This window comes from Cetorhinus maximus, chromosome 10, assembly GCF_964194155.1.
Source record: "Cetorhinus maximus chromosome 10, sCetMax3.hap1.1, whole genome shotgun sequence".
Taxonomy (NCBI): domain Eukaryota; kingdom Metazoa; phylum Chordata; class Chondrichthyes; order Lamniformes; family Cetorhinidae; genus Cetorhinus; species Cetorhinus maximus.
In genome coordinates this window covers 16,983,991-17,002,656 of record NC_135888.1, presented here as the reverse complement: position 1 = coordinate 17,002,656, position 18,666 = coordinate 16,983,991, and positions in this window count along the sequence as shown.

Sequence of the window (18,666 nt, the reverse complement as noted above, 5' to 3'; positions counted from 1 at the left end):
TGAAAGCAGCAGTCAAAAATCTAATGAATTCACTAAATCTAAACCCTCTATTGTCCAAAGGAAGGCTTTAAAAACACAATGGGATTAGCCTTTATTCTTCTTCAAGGGCAATTGAGTATGCGATGGTGTCAATACAGACCTATTAAAACTTTATTATAAATCTCTTATGCCTGGATTAAAACAAAATATTCTACATTATTATGCTGTAGACAGACTTGGTTTGGCAGCTTTCTTATCCCTTCCTTACTTACTCTTTGTCAGCGCCTTCTGAATCTGCCTAGCACACCTCATTAAAACCTCATCTTTGCTGATACCATTGGATCCCTCTGAACCTAATACAGAGCAGCAAAGTACGTTATTCGAAGGAGCAGTGCAAATCTTTCAATTCTTCAAAGTCGCTAACCCAGGTTGTATCAGAAGCTGGGGGAGCATCACCACTGCAATTGGTAGAGTCACAGAATGATACAGCACAGAAGGAGGCCATTCGGCCCATTGTACCTATGCTCCCTCTTTGGAAGAACTATCCAATTAGTGCCACTTCTCTCCTCTTTCCCCATAGCCCTGTAATTTCCCCCCACCTCCCCCCCACCCTTTCAAGTATTTATCCAATTCCCTTTTGAAAGTTTCTACTGAATCAGCTTCCAACGCCCTTTCTAGCAGCTTGTTCCAGATCACAACAACTTGCTGCATTAAAAAAAAATCTCCTCATCTCCCCTTCTGGCTCTTTTGTCAATTATCTTGATTTGTGTCCTCTGGTTACTCACTCTCCCACCACTGGAAACAGTTGCTCCTTATTTGTTTCATCAAAACCCTTTATGATTTTGAAGATCTCAACTAAATCTTGAACTCATCTATTAAATCTAAGGAAGAAAGAACGTCTTGCATTTATATCGTGCTTTTCACAACTACCAGATGTCCCACCATAATGGTTTACAGCCAATAACGTCCTTTTTTGGTCAATGTTGTAATGTAGGAAATGCAGCAGCCAATTTGCGCACAGCAAGCTCCCATAAATAGCAATGTGATAATAACTAGATCATCTGTTTTTATGTGATGTTGGTTGAGGGATAAATATTGGCCAGGATACCAGGGATAACTCTCCTGCTCTTCTTCAAGGAGTGCCGTAGGATCTATTAAAGCCACCTGAGAGGGCAGATGAGGCCTCAGTTTATTGTCTCACCCTAAAGAGGATGCCTCCGACAGTGCAGCACGCCCTCAGTATTGCACTGGAGTGTCAGCCTGGATTTTTGCGCTATCTCTTGATCTCTGCATCCCAGACCAACACCCCAGCCTTGGGATAGTTCTCATATTTTTAGAGGGCTCCTTGTACTAAAGAAAGAAAGAAAAGAATTTGCAATTGTATAGTGCCTTTTTCCACCTCAGGACGTCCCGAAGTGCTTTACAGCCTACAAAGCACCTTTGAAGGGCAGCCAGAGTCCTGACAGTTCACTGCAGATTGAGCTCTGAGTTGAGTAGCTGCTGCAGGCTTAAGCTGCCAGTTGCTGCCTGCACTCTCTGAGCTGCCTGTAAACCTGGAAACGCATTCAAAATGTAGCACCTGGCACATGCTTGCTGTAGCTGAAAAATATAATGCTGCCTCCATCCACCGACATAGCAACTCTGGCCACCAGGAACAAACAGGCAACACTTGCATCTGGTGTTACCTATGTTGTGAATGGTGGGAAATATATCAAACAGCTGAAATGTGTTCATTTTAATACGTTCACAATGAGAGGAAGCATGTGGAAAATTGGTAAGGTGGCATTATGAAAATGGGTGAAGACATGGCAGGACCCAGATCTGACCCATATCTCAGCCCTACTATCCACTGATTGGAGGAAGGGTGTGATATACCAGACTTTGTACCTTCATGTCTCTCACCAGTCTGACCAATAGCTGCTCTTCTCTTATGTTTGATGATTCAAACCTTTGACCTTCACCTGTCAGTATTGTCAGTCTCGTTATCCACTCTGACCTCATCTCTTCCATTGATCAATCTGCCTCCAAAAACATATTGTTTTATCCTTTGTCTCAAACTCTTCTTTTCCCCCTTCAACAACTCTCTATAATTTGGCCGAATTGCAAACTGTTTCCACGCCTGGGATGTCTGTTTAAAAACCTGGGACAGGATTCAAGAAAAGCTTGTTTTATAAGAACATCCCTAGCCTCTAAACTCCCTCTCAGCCGCAGGCTCTCTTGTCTCTCTCTCTCAATGCTGTAAGGTTAGTGCTCCTCAGCGTTTACTCTCTCGTTCCTCCTTTTTTTCCCCCCCTTTTATTCTTTCGTGGGATGTGGGCGTCACTGACAAGGCCAGCATTTGTTGCCCATCCCTAATTGCCCTTGAACTGAGTGGCTTGCTAGGCCATTTCAGAGGGGCAGTTAAGAGTCAGCCACATTGCTGTGGGTCTGGAGTCACATGTAGGCCAGACCAGGTAAGGATGGCAGATTTCCTTCCCTAAAGGACCTAAGTGAAAAGATGGGTTTTTACAACAATCAACAAAAGTCACTGTAGCCCCGAAGGCTGCTCTCTCATTAGAGAGAGACAACTGGTGGTGAGATTAACCTGAGGGGCACCACACCTCAGGCAAGGTTGAGGAAGTGGGGCCTTCATAGATGGCCTCAGCCAGTACAGGAATTGAACCCACACTGCTGGCATCACTCACCTCCAGCCATCCAACCCACTGAGCTAGCCAACCCCCCCAACAATCAATGATAATTTCATAATCACCATTACTGAGACTAGCTTTCAAAGCCAAATTTATTAACTGCTATGGTGGGATTTGAACCCATGCCCCCAGAGAATTACAAGTCTAGATTGCTATTCTAATGGCATTACCAGTACCCCATTGACCACCTGAGTTGTAACAATACCATTCTGCAAACTCATTCTCTCTGGGCATCTTAACTGATGAAACCAAGAATCAAACAGGCCATTCAGTCCATTGCGCGTATGTTGGATCTTGCAAGGAACTCTCCAATTAGCCCCGCTCCTCTGTTTTCCCCTCATAAGTCCCCACAATTCTTTCCTTTTCAAGCATTTATCGAATTCGCTTTTGAAAGTTACTATTCAATCAGCTTCCACTGCCCTTTCAGGCAGCGCATTCCAGATCACAACAACTTGCTGCGTAAAGTAAAATTCTCCTCACATCCCCTTTGTTTCCATTGTTGATTATCATAAATCTGTGTCATCTGGTTACTGATCCACATGCTACTGAATAAAGTTTCTCCTAATTTATTCTATTAAATCCCTTCATGATTTTGAAATCTCCCCCTTAACCTTCTCTGCTACAAGGTGAACAGTCCTAACTTCTCCAGTCTTTCCACTTAACTGAATTTCCTGCTACCATTCTGGTAAATCCCCTCTGCATTCCTTCCAAGGGTGATGAAGAGATTTATTAGAGTTTTGCCATGTCCTACTGTATCCCAATCTTTCCCCAAGACCTCACAGCCCAGTCCTTATCTGAAATCCACTTTCCAGTATGGATCATTGAAGTGTTCAGGATCGAGGATCCCAGTTAAGTTCCCTATTTACCTTGCCCACTCCCCCCACTGCAACCAATTTAACTCAATAACACCTTGTCCAACTACAATGCTACCTTGTGACCAGGATCGGGGACGTGCTGGGTGGCGGAGGACTGGGCTGGATGCTCCCGCAGGAGTTGGCGCGTCGCGCGTCAGTGAGTGTCCAGATCGCAGCCGATGCCATCCAAGACCTAAGGACGGTCGTGCTCGGACCCGAAGTCATTTTAGGTCTCGAGGTGGCCCAGGTGCGTGGTGGTCTTCCGTCTGAACGTTCCCCTGTTCGGACGGAATTCCACATTGGCCCCAAGCCCCGAACCCTCCCTCGGGTGCCGGTGCCCCGCAATAATATGAGCCGCCTCGGGGACATGCCCTCCGTGCCATTTGGCACAGCGCGGAGGAGTTTTCTGTACGGACTGCTGCTGCACACCTTCCATTTTCACGCCCTGGTCCGCCGCCCGGACATGCCCTGGCGTGCCTTGTTGCCGTCCGGCGGCGGAGGCCCCCGATAGGAGGCCCTCTACGGAGGTGTCCTCCCTCTTTCTATCGGGGACCTGGGTTGGAGGGTGTTGCACGCAGCAGTCCCCTACAATCGTAAAATGTGTAGGTTCACGGACTCCCAAGACACCTGCCTTTTTTGCGGTCTTGTGGAGTCCGTGGACCACGTTTATATAGGGTGTCATAGGCTGCACTCCCTTTTCAGTTATTTAAAAAACCTTTTGTTACTATTTTGTTTGCACTTCAGTCCCACGCTCCTGATCTACGGACACCCGGTGCGGAAGGGGGTCGGGAAGGAGGAGGACCTCCTCGTGAACCTGCTCCTGGGCCTGGCCAAGTTGGCCATTAACAGGTCCAGGCAGCGGGCGATCGAGGGGAGAGTCCGGCCCGATTGTTTGTCTCTCTTCCGCGGCTACGTTCGCGGCCGGGTGTCCCTGGAGAGGGAGCACGCAGTGTCTGCCGGCACCATCGGGGCCTTCCGTGCCCGGTGGGCACCGCGAGAACTGGGGTGTTTTGTTGACCCCTTTAATCACATTTTGGTTTGATGTTTGTAAGGTTCCTTTAAAGTTTTTCCTTGATTTTACAACTGACCTGATTTAGGGGCTGTGCTTGATTTCTCCCTTGTTATTGTTAATTTAGTTAATTGTTTTAACTCTACAAGAGTTACAATGCTACCTTGTTGCCCTGTTACTCATACCACGTCCTGTTCACCCATCACCATTATCTCACCATTTCTTCATCATCGCTAAGTCAAAATCCTGGAACTCTATCCCTCACAGCACTGTGGGTGTGCCTACACCACATGAACCACAGCGGTTCAAAAGGGCGGCTCACTATCACCTTCTTAAGGGCAATTAGAAATGAGTAATAAATACTGGGCTTGCCAACGACGCTCACTCCCATAAACAAATAAAAAAAAATATTTTGTGCTCATTGACCTACATGGTAATGCCTCAATTTTAAAATTCTTACCCTTATTTCAAATCCTTCTATGGCCTCAGCCCTCCTTATCTCTGAAACATGCTCCTTCTGAAATATCTGTGATCCCCCATGCCCCATCTCTGGACTCTTGTGAATCTATGATTTCACTAGCTCCACTGTCAGTGGCCGTGCCTCCAGCTGCCCTGGCCCCAACTCTGAGGCTCCCTCCCGAATCCTCTCTGCCTCTCTGTCTCCAACTTTAAGATGCTCCTTAAAACCTACCTCTTTGACCAAACTTTTGGTCACCTGTCCTAACGTCTTTCTTCGACTCAGTGTCAAATTGTGTTCGCTCATGCTCCTGCGAAGTACCCCAGGGGCGTTTGAAGGCGCTATATAAATGCAAGCTTTTGTTAGCTTAGCACATACCCAGAATGGAAACTTGAATCTTTGAGATGTGTGGAACTCAGCCTTATGAGAGAAACTGATACATTTACCCAGTGAGCCATTCGGAGAATTATTTTTCCCCTTTTTGTGATACACTTGAATCAAATCATGTTAGAAAATGATTCTGCCAGTGTGACGACTGTCATAGGGACATTAGGCTGCCATGGCTTTTTTACACTCTTTCACTGGCTCAACTGTTCCTTCATATGTTTAGAATTTCATTTTGACTTCTCAGTCCAGCCTCAGCTCATAGTCAGGAGCCCTAATTTCTCGTGGGAATATTGTACCATTGCCCACAGGATGTTCCAGGAGGGAGAACTCTCTTAGTTGAACTACAAAACACAATTATTTTTCTCTAGTTAATTTGATTTTTTAAACCCTTATTTGTGAATTACTTTAAAAAAAAATTAACCCGTTGACTTTTCAAGCTCATTCCACCCTGAGTCCTTAAAGCTACACACCCCCTTTCTGAAAAAAAATGGTGAATTTTGAGGTTGTTTGTTTGGTGGGAAAGGGTGTGAGGAGCTGTGGAATCAAATAGTAATCAGGCAGTGTTACATTTCAATGTGATTTACATCATTACATGGTGTGCTATGAACAAACGTTTATTAAAAATAACTGCCAATCTCCAATTAATCAAGACCAAATCACCTACTCTGAGCGCTTGCTAAGACAGTGAATCTTTAATTTGTGTGGCCTGGATTCAATGAGAGCTCAGGGTTGGGAGATAAAAGAGCTTCATGCTTCACTAAACAGCAGGTCTCTCTTCTAAAACTCACTTTGATGGGTGCGTGGGTTTAAAATTCACTCTTCCAAGTCAATGGTTCAAAATGTACCTTCCAAGTGCAATAAAGCCCATTATCTCCACACCTTTAGTCCAATGGCCCCACCCTCCTCCAATTCCTCTGATGAAGCCACCGATTCATTGACTGGGTCTGTCCTACAGGAACAAGAGGCCCTCATCTGAGCGAGACCCTCTTCGCGTGAGTGACGCAAAGTGTTGCTCAATTGTTTGAGCTGAGTGTCGACAGTCAATTCTAAAAAAAACACCTGCACTTTCCATTGGGAATCCGGGTGGTTATAACTGTCAGGAAAGGCTGAGCAGGGTTGGGGGGTCTCCTTAGAATAAAGAAGAGTGAGGGGTGACTTGATAGAGGTCGGTAAGGTTATGAAAGGGTTTGCCTGGGCTGAAGTTGTAAAGATGTTTCCACTTGCAGGGGCACCAGAATTAGAGGTCATAAATACAAGATAGTCACCGTTAAATCAGGGAATTCAGGGGAATCTTCTTTACCCAGAGAATGGTTAGAATATAGAACCCACTACCACAGCAAGTGGTTGAGGCAGTAAGCATGGGTGCTCTGGGGAAGTTAGATAAAGATGAGGGAGAAAGGAATAGAAGGATATATGGATAGGGTGAAGTAAGAGGGCAGAAGGCTCATGTGGAGCGTAAACACCAGCATCGACCAGTTAGGCCAATCGGGCCTATTACTTTGCCATAACTATAATTCGGTGCACTCAATAGATATCAGTCAGAAGGGGTCAAATGACTTGGTCCTCCTCCCTAGCATGATAAAGTTCTGAGGCCATTTGTCACGTCCTTCCCACCACTCAGATGAGCTAATTCAGGATTAACCTAAGGTTTTTCCTTGTCTGTGCAGCGCAACCCCACACTGCTAATTCTCAAGATGTGCATATCACTGACAAGACCAGCATTTATTGCTCAGCCTTAACTGCCCTTGAGAAGGTGACATGGGATTGCTGCTTGAACCGCTGTGGTCTATGTGGTGGTGGTGCTCCGGCATTGCTGTTAGGGTGGAGACTTTACACAGTGCCAAGGAATATACACTGAAACAGTTTATTAAAGACTGACTGGGAACATTCCCTCTCCCCCTGTATCCAGGGACTGGGAACATTTCCTCTCCCCCTGTATCCAGGGAGTGGGAACATTCCCTCTCTCCCTGTATCCAGGGACTGGGAATATTCCCTCTCCCCCTGTATCCAGGGACGGGAACATTCCCTCTCCCCCTGTATCCAGGGACTGGGAACATTCCCTCTCCCCCTGTATCCAGGGACTGGGAACATTCCCTCTCCCCCTGTATCCAGGGACTGGGAACATTCCCTCTCCCCCTGTATCCAGGGACTGGGAACATTCCCTCTCCCCCTGTATCCAGGGACTGGGAACATTCCCTCTCTCCCTGTATCCAGGGACTGGGAACATTCCCTCTCCCCCTGTATCCAGGGAGTGGGAACATTCCCTCTCTCCCTGTATCCAGGGAGTGGGAACATTCCCTCTCCCCCTGTATCCAGGGAGTGGGAACATTCCCTCTCCCCCTGTATCCAGGGAGTGGGAACATTCCCTCTCCCCCTGTATCCAGGGAGTGGGAACATTCCCTCTCCCCCTGTATCCAGGGATTGGAAGCTCTCTCGTGCTCTCCCGCTGCTACCCAGGAATGCTCCCTCTGATTGCCACAAGAACTGGGGGTTCATGTAACAGGAGGATGGATAACAGCATCCTTAACGGATCCTGAAACAAAGAAGCTGGAGCGGCTGAACCACTTTTCATCATTTCTGAAATGAGACTCGACAATATTTTCCGATTTTTTGCTATCCTGCAGTGAGAAAAGTGTCAACCGAGTACTCAACAACAACTTCTATTTATAAAGACCGGTAACATAACAACAAGTCCCAAGATGCTTCACAGGAACATCATAGAATGAAGAAGGGCATCGAGCCCACACAGGGAGACACGAGGTCCGATGACCAAGCGCTTGGTCAAAGAGGTTGGTTTTAAGGAGCGTCTTAAAAGAGGAAAGAGAGGTGGAGAGCGGTAGGGAGGGAGTTCCAAAGTTTAAACGCTAGGTAACTGCAGGCATGGCCACCAATGGTAGAACTATCAAAATCGGGGATGCACAATAGCCCAGAATTTAAGGAGCGCATTAGCTCCCATTAGAGTAACACCGGGGGTTAGCGGGACCAGCCAAGGAATATGCGAGACACGGTTCCTGACCTTTTATTACACAGATGAGTGATTCCAATATCTTTGTCTTCAAGATGATGTCTCTACTCAATCATGATCTTAATTCCATTAGTACACCGGTTAAAGTGACTGAATAAATCACTGTCTGCACCATTTCTTCACTTCCGCGCTGATCATTGTTTAATTTGGATCAGGAATCCCTGGCGGGTTTACAACATAAACACTGGGAGCTGTGCCCCAGTGACTACACATCAAAATTGCTAGATTGGCTGTGAAGTGCTTGAGACATCCTGTAAGTCGCTATATAAATGAAAGTCTTTCTTTATATCAGCACAGCCTTGTTAAACTCTGCACTTTTGGAGGATTTGTTGCTGTATCTGATTTTCTTTTTTTTTTCTATTTTGTTCATATTGCAACATTTGCATTAATACTGATAAGATTCAAGGTAAGAATCACTTCCCTGAAGCAGTTGGTTGTGTCCCCAATGGACTGTGTTTACTGCCGGGGTCTTAAATCTGTTCAAGGTGGCGTATGTCTCAGTCTTGCCACTAGAGGGCAGGACCTCTGTTCTATGGACCCTTGTTACAGTACTGTATTTTATCACTTGGATTACTGGCCTCTGTGACCAGCGTTAAAATGACATTAATACATTTTAATCCCACTCTTCGACCCTATCACATTAACTCTCTCAGAACTGGATGTGCTTTCTGCACTTTAATAAATATTTATTCACAATTTGGCACTGAGTTGACACCTTAGGTGAGTTATCTCATTTCTATTCATGGAAAAGCAGTAAAAAGCTCTGTTAACATTGTTGTCAAAACCACTCAAGAAGCCCAACACCATGCAGGACAAAGCAGCCTGCTTGACTGGCACCCCACCCACCATCTTAAGCATCCACTCCCTCTACCACAGACACACAGTGGCAGCGGTGTGTACCATCTACAAGGTGCGCTGCAACAACTCTCCAAGGCTCCTTCGACAGGACCTTCCAAACCTGTGACTTCTACCATCTAGAAGGACAAGGGCAGCAGATAGATGTGAACACCACCACCTGGAGGTTCCCCTCCAAGCCACTCACCATCCTGAGTTGGAAATATATCGCCGTTCCTTCACTGTCCCTGGGTCAAAATCTTGGAACTCCCTCCCTAACAGCACCGTGGGTGTACCTACACCACAGAGACTGCAGCGGGTCAAGAAGGCAGCTCACCACCACCTTCTCAAGGACAGTTAGGGATGGGCAATAAATACTGGCCTAGCCAACGATGCCCACATCCTGTGGAATAATAAAAGAAATTCTGCAAACTGGTGCAATGGAGTTATAAACTTCAGCTGTAGGGTGACTGTTGGCAGTGGCAATGGGGGTGTGTGTGTGTGTGTGCGGTGGTGGGGAGGAGGGCACTGAGGGACACGGAGGCTCTCCTGCCTTATCCAATCTGTCATTAGTTTGAGTCACCATTTGCACACCTGCGTACAAATGCATACATGGGCACATCGCACGCGCATTCCTACTCAGTTGCTTTGGATAAAACCAACACAACAAATCATAGGTGTGGGTATCAGTAAGGAAACAAACAGATCCAGCTGTGATGCCTTTTGTAGTCAAATAGCTTGTCACCTCTACCTTGACTCAAAGATGAAAAACAGCTACAGTGCTCAATGCTAAAATATTGTTCCATGGGGACAAAGGCCTTACATTGGCCGTCCTTTCTGCATGAGCCTATGGCAATGAGTGACAACAGGCTCTTTGGCCAGCTGGTGCGGTAATAACTCTATATGTGCATGCCCCCAAGTTATAATACTATGTTACTGGACTAATAATCCTGTGAATGTTAATGCAAATCCCACCATGGCAGTTTGATGTATAAACCATCCCAAGGTGCTTCACAGGAGTGATGACAAGACACAATTTAATACTGATGCACACATGGAGACATTAGGAGAGAGGACCTATAGCTTGGTCAAAGAGGTAGGTTTTAAGCAGCCTCTTAAATGAGGAGAGAGAGGTGAAGAGGTTAAGAGAAGGAATTCCAGAGCTTAGAACTCGGGCAGCAGGGCGATTAACATCAGGGATGTGAAATTGACTGGAATTTGATGAGTGGAACAGTTTCAGGGACTTGTGGAGCTAGAGGAGGTGACAGAGATGGAGGGGGATGAAGCCATGGAGGGATTTGAAAATAGGAATGTGTATTTTTAAATTGAGACACTGCCAGACCAGGGGTCCGTGCAGGTCAGTGAGTGGAGGCTTGATGGGCGTGAGTTAGGATAGGGACAGCAGGGTTTCGAAAGAACTCATGTTTATGGAGGGTGAGAAATGGGAAGCCAGCCAGGAGAGTGTTTAATCATTCAAGATTAGAGACCACAAAGCCATGGATCAGGGCGTCAGTAGTAGGTAAACTACCAGCGCCTCACCACCTTCTCACGGTCAATAAATGGTGGCTTTGCCAGCAATGTCCACAATGAGAGAATGAATGTAAAGGAATATCAGAGATTAAAGCTGGGCCTGAGAGATCTGTTGGGTACAGTAACACAACTCTGCCGGAATCTTTGGAATCCACTCCTACCTGAGTCACTTATTCAACATTACATTCTAACTGTGCGTACTCTTTATGTCAGCCATGTCTTGTTCAGTAGCACTCTGGTCTCAGAGTCAGAAGAGTCCAAAGGTTCAAGTCTCCAGAGATTTAAGATTTAAAAGTAAAGGCCAACACTCCAGTGCAGTACTAAGGGAGTGCTGCACTGTTGCAGGTGCCGCCTCTCAGGTTAAAAGTTAAACTGATGACCTCTCGGATAGATACAAGATGCCATGACACTCTCTTGAAAAAGAGCAGGGGAGTTAACCCTGGCATCCTGACCAATACTTATCCATTGATTGACAACACAAAAACAGATTATCTGGCCATTATCACTTTGCTGCTTGTGGGAGCTTGCTGTGCGCAAATTGGCTGCCGCTTTCACTACATTACAACAGCGACTACACTTCAAAAGTACTTCACTGCCTGTAACATGGTTTGGGACACACTGAGGTCATGAAAGGCGCTATATAAATGCAAGTTCCTTCTTTGAGGTGGGATCCAGAGCTCGGAGTCTCCAAGTTGAGTCTTGAATGTACCAGACTGGCCCTGGCGTCTGACCGAGAAAGAGTTAAACTCTTCTGTGGCTTTAAAAGAAATGAAAGGATTACTGTTGTTATTGGGAGCTGCCCATCTGTCACCAAGATAGCTCAGTAACTACTGACTAACCTGGCACAGCTCGTTCCCTAACATTAAAACTCCATTAGAACCAAAAAAAATCCTGGAAAATCTCTCCTCCTGTCAAACCAGTCTGTTACCCAGGGAAATGTACACTTCAGATCTCTGCCAGTAACGGTAGCCATTCTGAAGCCTGTACTTACTTGTAGCTTTTGGACTCGGTGTCCTATGCTTTCAGAGCTAGATTATTTCTGGCAGTTTTCAGATATATCAGTTGGTTTTATAATTTATTCTTTGCTCCGTCTCCTTGCCAAGCACAGTCTTTGGGTGAGAGTTCAGACAGAAACCCTATCAATCCCTGTCCCTAACACTCTACGTGACCGCAAGTCTTTTAACTGGCCAGGAGGAGGAGCTGGAGTGTATTACGAGGCAACGATTTCTTACCCGCACACCACCACTGCACCCACCACCCACCCCCCTGACCACTGCTGCCAAATCCAGTAGTACTTCTGATTGTGAACTTCATTGTCGCTGGGTCAAAATCCTGGAACTCCCTCCCTAACAGCACTGTGGGTGTACCTACACCACATGGGCTGAAGCGGTTCAATAAGGGGGCTCACCACCACCTTCTCAAGGGCAATTAGGGAATAAATGCTGGCCCAGCCAGTGGCGGTCATCCCAAGTATGAATAAATAGAAGCGCTTTGAGTGGAAGCATGCTGCTGGGATTGTACTGTGCAGGAATGAGCTGCTGGGATTGTACTGTGCAGGAGCATGCTGCTGGGATTGTACTGTGCAGGAATGAGCTGCTGGGATTGTACTGTGCAGGAATGAGCTGCTGGGATTGTACTGTGCAGGAGTGAGCTGCTGGGATTGCGCTGGAGCGTGCTGCTGGGATTGTACTGTGCAGGAATGAGCTGCTGGGATTGTACTGTGCAGGAGCGTGCTGCTGGGATTGTACTGTGCAGGAATGAGCTGCTGGGATTGTACTATGCAGGAGCCTGCTGCTGGGATTGTGCTGTGCAGGAATGTGCTGCTGGGATTGTACTGTGCAGGAGCGTGCTGCTGGGATTGTACTGTGCAGGAATGAGCTGCTGGGATTGTACTGTGCAGGAATGAGCTGCTGGGATTGTACTGTGCAGGAGCGTGCTGCTGGGATTGTACTGTGCAGGAATGAGCTGCTGGGATTGTACTGTGCAGGAGCGTGCTGCTGGGATTGTACTGTGCTGGAGCGTGCTGCTGGGATTGTACTGTGCAGGAGCGTGCTGCTGGGATTGTACTGTGCTGGAGCGTGCTGCTGGGATTGTACTGTGCAGGAATGAGCTGCTGGGATTGTACTGTGCAGGAGCGTGCTGCTGGGATTGTACTGTGCAGGAATGAGCTGCTGGGATTGTACTATGCAGGAGCATGCTGCTGGGATTGTGCTGTGCAGGAGCGTGCTGCTGGGATTGTACTGTGCAGGAGCATGCTGCTGGGATTGTACTGTGCAGGTGTATGCTGCTGGGATTGTACTGTGCAGGAGCGTGCTGCTGGGATCGTGCTGTGCTGGAGCATGCTGCTGGGATCGTGCTGTGCTGGAGCGTGCTGCTGGGATTGTACTGTGCAGGAGCATGCTGCTGGGATTGTACTGTGCAGGAGCGTGCTGCCGGGATTGTACTGTGCAGGAGCGTGCTGCTGGGATTGTACTGTGCAGGAATGAGCTGCTGGGATTGTACTGTGCAGGAATGAGCTGCTGGGATTGTGCTGTGCAGGAGCGTGCTGCTGGGATTGTGCTGTGCAGGAGCATGCTGCTGGGATTGTACTATGCAGGAGCGTGCTGCTGGGATTGTACTGTGCAGGAGCGTGCTGCTGGGATTGTACTGTGCAGGAGTGAGCTGCTGGGATTGTACTGTGCAGGAGCGTGCTGCTGGGATTATACAGTGCAGGAATGAGCTGCTGGGATTGTACTGTGCAGGAGCGTGCTGCTGGGATTGTGCTGTTCAGGAGTGAGCTGCTGGGATTGTACTGTGCAGGAATGAGCTGCTGGGATTGTGCTGTTCAGGAGTGAGCTGCTGGGATTGCGCCTTGCAGGACTAAGCTGCTGGGGTCGTGTTGTGCAGGGATGAGTTGCTGGGATTACACTGTGCTGGAGCATGCTGCTGGAATTGAGCAGTGCAGGACTGAGCTGCCGGGATCGCACTATGCAGGTGTATGCTGCTGGGATTGTACTGTGCAGGAGTATGCTGCTGGGATTGCATCTTGCAGGACTAAGCTGCTGGAATCGTGCTGTGCAGGGATGAGCTGCTGGGATTACACTGTGCTGGAGTGTGCTGCTGGGATCCCACAGCGCTGGAGTGTGCTGCTGGGATTGAGCAGTGCAGGAGTGAGCTACTGGGATCATGCTGTGCAGGATTATGCCACTGGGATCCCGCAGCACTGGAGTGTGCTGCTGGAATTGAGCAGTGCAGGACTGAGCTGCCAGGATCGCACTGTGCAGGTGTATGCTGCTGGGATCACACTGTGCTGGAGCATGCTGCTGGGATTGTGCTGTCCAGGAGTATGCTGCTGTGATCCCGCAGTGCTGGAGTGAGCTGCTGGGATTGCGCTTTGCAGGACTAAGCTGCTGGGACCGTGCTGTGCAGGAATGAGCTGCTGGGATTACGCTGTGCTGGAGTGTGCTGCTGGGATTGTGCTGTGCAGGAGTGAGCTACTGGGACCGTGCTGTGCAGGAATGAGCTGCTGGGATTGTGCTGTGCAGGAGTGAGCTACTGGGACCGTGCTGTGCAGGAATGAGCTGCTGGGATTGTGCTGTGCAGGAGTGAGCTACTGGGATCGTGCTGTGCTGGAATGATCTGCTGGGATTGTGCTGTGCAGGAGTGAGCTACTGGGACCGTGCTGTGCAGGAATGAGCTGCTGGGATTGTGCTGTGCAGGAGTGAGCTACTGGGATCGTGCTGTGCAGGAATGAGCTGCTGGGATTGTGCTGTGCAGGAGTGAGCTACTGGGACCGTGCTGTGCAGGAATGAGCTGCTGGGATTGTGCTGTGCAGGAGTGAGCTACTGGGATCGTGCTGTGCTGGAATGATCTGCTGGGTTGTGCTGGAGCGTGCTGCTGGAAACCAGGTTCTACGACTCTGAGGCTACTTGCACTGTGGGTCACACTCCTTCAGTCTGCTCCACCCACAGAGGGAATGTAAGTGCAAATTACAAAATACAGGGAGAATCTTATTTCATATTTGACTTTTTATTTCATAAGGTATATTTAAACAGTGGCACACATTTAAATTTAAAAGGGAGATATTATTGGATGTATAATTGAAAAGGAAAGATTTACAGGGCTGTGCAGAAAGAGCAAAGAGCGTGTGACTCATTGGATGACTCAAAGAGCACTGTCAAGATGGGCTGAATGGTCTCCTCCTGTGCTGTTTAATTCTATGAATAAATAAAAGCTGACAGTGATGCCATGCAGTAATATATGGTGTCCACTGCCATTCATCACTGACTCTGGCACTGCCCCTCAGCGTGTGCCATTTATTAGACATGTATCACTTATATTGTCCATTACCTTCTAATGTTGCAGCCTTCAAGGTTTTCAAGTTAAGGGACAATGTGCAGGGAAGCCCCCATTGGCCCATTAGGTAAATGCTGGAATGAGCCTTGTGTGAAGTTGGATGAGATCAGGGTTGGCCTCATCTGCCATGCCCCCTGTGGTTAAATAGCTCCCTGACTCACCCCTGAAGGCCAGTGAGACAATAGAGGGGCTGCTGACTGCATCCCATCATGAGTCCACACCTTCAAGGCAGGAAGAAAGGAATCTGCATAGATATGGGTGACGAATGAAAATAAAAGAGCAGAGAAGACTGAGGGGCAACCTGATCGAGGTGTATAAAATTATGAGGGGCATGGACAGGGTGGATAGGGAGCAGCTGTTCCCCTTTGTTGAAGGGTCAGTCACAAGGGGACATAAGTTCAGGGTGAGGGGCAGGAGGGTTAGGAGGGTTAGGAGGGATGTGAGGAAAAACTTTTTTACCCAGAGGGTGGTGACGGTCTGGAATGCGCTGCCTGGGAGGGTGGTGGAGGCGGGTTGCCTCACATCCTTTAAAAAGTACCTGGATGAGCACTTGGCACGTCATAACATTCAAGGCTATGGGCCAAGTGCTGGTAATTGGGATTAGGTAGGTAGGTCAGGTGTTTCTCACGTGTCGGTGCAGACTCGATGGGCCGAAGGGCCTTTTCTGCGCTGTGTGATTCTGAATTCTGTGAAAAGGAAGGGGATTGCTTGTACAGTGATGGACTGGAATGGGATTGCTGGCTCCATGTGCGAATCAGACTCGGGTCTGGGATGTATTACAGTTTGGCATGTTACCATTCCACCTCTGGAATTTGGAGGTTAAATCCAGTGTGGACTAGTTGTGGAAGTCCCCTCTCCTTGCACCTTACGCGAATTGAATCAGGGTAATCAGAAACGCTGTTAACCCTTGCCGTACCTGACCTGGGAGTCCTGGCATTAGGCACCTGAAACATACAGGGTGTTCCACTCTCTCCTACTGATGCCCATCACAAGAAAGGAAAGCATTTTCAGAATGTGGTAGACCTGGTGGCAGCTTGAATACTCTGGGGACCTGGGTTCGAATCCCGCCATGGCAGATAGTGGAATTTAAGTTCATTAAAAATCTGGAATTAAAAGGTTGGCCATGAAACCATTGTCAATTGTTGTAAAAACCCATCTGGTTCACTAGTGTCCTTTAGGGAAGGAAATCTGTCGTCCTTGCCTGATCTGACCTACATGTGACTCCAGACCCACAGCAATGTGGTTGACTCTTACATGCCCTCTGAACAAGGGCAATGAGAGACGGGTAATAAATGCTGGCTAGGCCAGTTATGCCCACATCCTATGAATTAATATTTTTTTAAAAATGACGATAAGGAAGAGTTCAGGGACAATGAGAAGTGGGGAATTAAGGGGAGAAGTTTAACTTTATACAATAGCTGAGGGCAGTTTTTGCAGCTTTGGGTGTTGTATCCACAGGGATAGACAGAAATGCTGGTTAGCAGAAAACTGTCACCCCTTTGAACCACTGAGTAGCAGACTGCAGTTCTGGGAGTGAATAGTGGCTGAAATAGGCCATTGCTATCACAATGGATGGCTGGTATTAACCCTGATGTGACCTTTCTCTTGGTGGATTATGTAATGATACAGTGCGAGTATAGATGTTCCTTTACTGCAGTCATTGTCAGATTGATAAGAGGACAAAGCCTGCAAGCCACCTCTAACAGGAGGGCACCACTAATAAAATGACAGGCTGCCTGTCCAAACTAAAAATCAACACATGATGAATGTTCAGACTTCACGTCAATGGAACATTCTATTGCCTGGCTGCAGAGAGCTGCCAGTGAACTTGACACCATCCGGGACAAAGCAGCCCACTTGATTGGCACCCCGTCTACCACTTTAAACATTCACTCCCTCCACCACCAACGCGCAGTGAACCATCTGCAAATGCACAGCAGGAACTCGCCAAGGCTCCTTCAACAGCACCTTCCAAACCCACAATCTCTACCACCTAGAAGGACAAGGGCAGCAGACACATGGGAACACCATCACCTGGAAGTTCCTCTCCAAGTCACTTACCATCCTGACTTGGAAATACATCGCCCTTCCTTCACTGTCACTGGGTCAAAACCCTGGAACTCCCTCCCTGTCAGCACAGTGGGTGTACCTACACCACATGGACTGCAGTGGTTCAATAAGGCAGCTCAGCACCACCATCTCAAGGGCAATTAGGGATGGGCAACCCTTACATTAACATCTGAGAATGACTTTTTTTAAAACTGGCTGATACCACATGGTCATATTCATTGACCAATCTAAATGTAAATAAGGAGAAGCAGATGAAATCAGTAAGTGTCCTGTGAGATCAAACAATGTCCCGTCTGAATGACCACTGACATCCCATTAATTTAAGGATGGCCCAACTAATAGGATAAATGAGTGATCTGTACAAACTAAACTTATTTTTCTTTAATTTTTAAATTGCACTTGTCGGTTTTGAGTGGATAAGCCATTTAATGTGCTAAAGGCCCACTGACTGCACAAAAGTTCCAGCAAAGAGTAAACACCGGTGTGGACACTGATCACATGGTCACTCAATTACATGGTCAAGCAGTCACGTGGTCACTCAGTCACATGGTAAAGTGGTTCCAAGTTCAGGCAGTCACATGGTCAGGCAGTTGTATAGTCACTCAGTCACATGGTCAAATAGTCACATGGTCAAGCAGTCACATGGTCAGGCAGTCAGACACACCTTTCCTGGCAACCTTACACATTATAGAATTGGGCATTAGCGTTTCAGAACAATTTGAAGTAGTGACTTAGACATATTGCCGTAACAATCCTTATTTGTTCATTTTTCAATTAGATGACCAATTTGAGGCAAACTGTGCCAGGCAGCATATTGCAGTCCAGATTTCGTTGACCGAGGTTGAACTGCTGCTGCGTTTAACTCAAACCTTGATTAAAAACGATGTTGTTCCTACGTCTTAAGGATGCGAGGATATGAGCCTGATGGAGATGTGAGAGTGTGTGTGGGAGTTAGTGGTGTTGTCCCTTGAGGTGTGAGATCCCTGTGGATGTGTAATGAGTTTGTGAGTGTGTGAGTTCAGAGTGATGAGAAGAGTGACTTACCCTAGTGGGTCAGATGAGGGCATTCATCCTCTTTCAGCACTGGGTGGCTGCCCTCTTTTGCAGGGCATTGGCGCTGACCACCGCTGCCACTGCCTTCTGTGCTGGATTGGTGACCTTGCTTGCTGGCCTTTGCCCAGAGCGGGGGTAGAGGACTTTGCGGCGGGTCACTGCATCCAGAAGGTGCCCAAGGGAGGCGTCGCTAAACCTGGGGTCAGCATGTTTCCTCCCTTTGGCAGCCGTCCGTTCCCAGCAGCTTCCTATCCCTTGAAGAGAGCTAGCTCTGTGCAGGGGCAGCCTATAAACGTGGGCCTGGTTTACTGAAGGCCTGAGGTGATGACAGGGCGGGTGAATCAGCAACCCAACATGTTTCCAATGACTACATGATTGATGAGGCGGACGTGCCGGGCATGGGATGATACGGCGCGAAAAGCTGTCATTGCGGCTGGTGGATAAAA